The sequence below is a fragment of the Rhipicephalus microplus genome, unplaced genomic scaffold (assembly GCF_043290135.1).
Source record: "Rhipicephalus microplus isolate Deutch F79 unplaced genomic scaffold, USDA_Rmic scaffold_151, whole genome shotgun sequence".
Classification (NCBI taxonomy): Eukaryota; Metazoa; Arthropoda; class Arachnida; order Ixodida; family Ixodidae; genus Rhipicephalus; species Rhipicephalus microplus.
The window spans coordinates 487,901-490,000 of NW_027464722.1; positions in this window are offsets into that span (position 1 = coordinate 487,901).

Consider the following 2,100-nt stretch of genomic DNA (forward strand, 5'->3'; position numbering starts at 1 on the left):
AAAGAAAAAAAAAAAACGCGTCTGCCGGGGCGAGCCCGGGTGCGGCACCACCGGGAAAACTGTGGCAAACAGACATGGCGATCGAGTGAGTGGGCCGCCAGCCAGGCACAGCCGAAAAGTGCCAAGTCCGAACTGCGTCAGCCGGGGCGGCAAAAAACCGCGTCAGCCGGGGCGGCGCAAAAAACCGCGTCTGCCGGGGCGGCACGAAACCGCGTCAGCCGGGGCGGCGCGAAAACTGCGTCAGCCGGGGCGAGCCCGGGTGCGGCACCACCGGGAAAACTGTGGCAAACAGACATGGCGATCGAGTGAGTGGGCCGCCAGCCAGGCTCAGCCAAAAAGTGCCAAGTCCGAACTGCGTCAGCCGGGGCGGCGCAAAAAACCGCGTCTGCCGGGGCGGCGCGAAAACCGCGTCTGCCGGGGCGGCGCGAAAACTGCGTCAGCCGGGGCGAAAGAAAAAAAAAACGCGTCTGCCGGGGCGAGCCCGGGTGCGGCACCACCGGGAAAACTGTGGCAAACAGACATGGCGATCGAGTGAGTGGGCCGCCAGCAAGGCTCAGCCAAAAAGTGCCAAGTCCGAACTGCGTCAGCCGGGGCGGCAAAAAACCGCGTCTGCCGGGGCGGCACGAAACCGCGTCAGCCGGGGCGGCGCGAAAACCGCGTCTGCCGGGGCGGCACGAAACCGCGTCAGCCGGGGCGGCGCGAAAACTGCGTCAGCCGGGGCGAGCCCGGGTGCGGCACCACCGGGAAAACTGTGGCAAACAGACATGGCGATCGAGTGAGTGGGCCGCCAGCCAGGCACAGCCGAAAAGTGCTAAGTCCGAACTGCGTCAGCCGGGGCGGCAAAAACCGCGTCAGCCGGGGCGGCGCAAAAACCGCGTCTGCCGGGGCGAATGCAAAAAAAACAAAGAAAAAAGCCCGCGCTTAATCAAAAGAAAACAAAGAAAAAAGCTTGCGCTTAATCAAAAGAAAACAAACAAAAAAAGTTCGCGCTTAAGCCTGGCGGTGGAACCACCGGGGCAAACAGACCTGGCGATCGAGTGAGTGGGCCGCCAGCCGGGGTGAGCCAAAAAGTGCAAAGTCGGAACCGCGTCAGCCGGGGCGGCGCGAAAACCGCGTCAGCCGGGGCGGCGCAAAAACTGCGTCAGCCGGGGCGGCACGGAAAAACGAAAACCGCGTCAGCCGGGGCGGCACGGAAAAACGAAAACCACGTCAGCCGGGGCGACATCAAAATGAGGAAAAAAAAAAACTGCCTTAGGACACCTGCGTACACTTTCATGCGTTTGGGCATATCTCTCTGTAACACGCGCGCCCCTCGTTACGCGCGGCACTCTGTTTTCTCCGACACCCATATTTCGGCGGCATGTGGCACGCGCGCCCGTCCCTACGCACGGCACACCGCAGTGCTTTCTCGATATTTTTCTTTTCCTCCAACACCGTCATCTATAGGCTTTTAGTGACCTGTTGCTCGTGGCAAAAGTTCGCTAGCTCTGACACCTCTTGCATGCGCACCGTTTTTGCGCACGGTGCTATGCCGCAAAGCACGGCAGTCGCATGCGTTTCTCTCAGGCACCTCTTTTTTGACACAACGCTGTGGTGCTTAGAAACACACCCGCCGCTTTTGCGCACAGAACTCCACCGTACAGCACGGTAGTCACGTTTGTTCCACACGAACAGCAGTGTGCATCGTGCTACGACACTTTGAAAGCTTTTTCTTCCGAGTCTCGACCGCGCTGTTCCTTTCGTACTTGGCGCGGTTTTGGGACCAGCTTTGTTTTAAACCCCTACTGCGCGCCGTTCCTTTCGTACTTGGCGCGGTTCAGGGTTTGTTTCGAGCCCTTAGCCGCGCTGTTCCCTCCGTACTTGGCGCGGTTTAGGGTCGAGCTTTGTCTCGAGCCCTCTCCGCGCCGTTCCTTCCGTACTTGGCGCGGTTTAGGGTTTGTTTCGAGCCCTTAGCCGCGCTGTTCCCTCCGTACTTGGCGCGGTTTAGGGTTTGTTTCGAGCCCTTAGCCGCGCTGTTCCCTCCGTACTTGGCGCGGTTTAGGGTCGAGCTTTGTCTCGAGCCCTCTCCGCGCCGTTCCTTCCGTACTTGGCGCGGTTTAG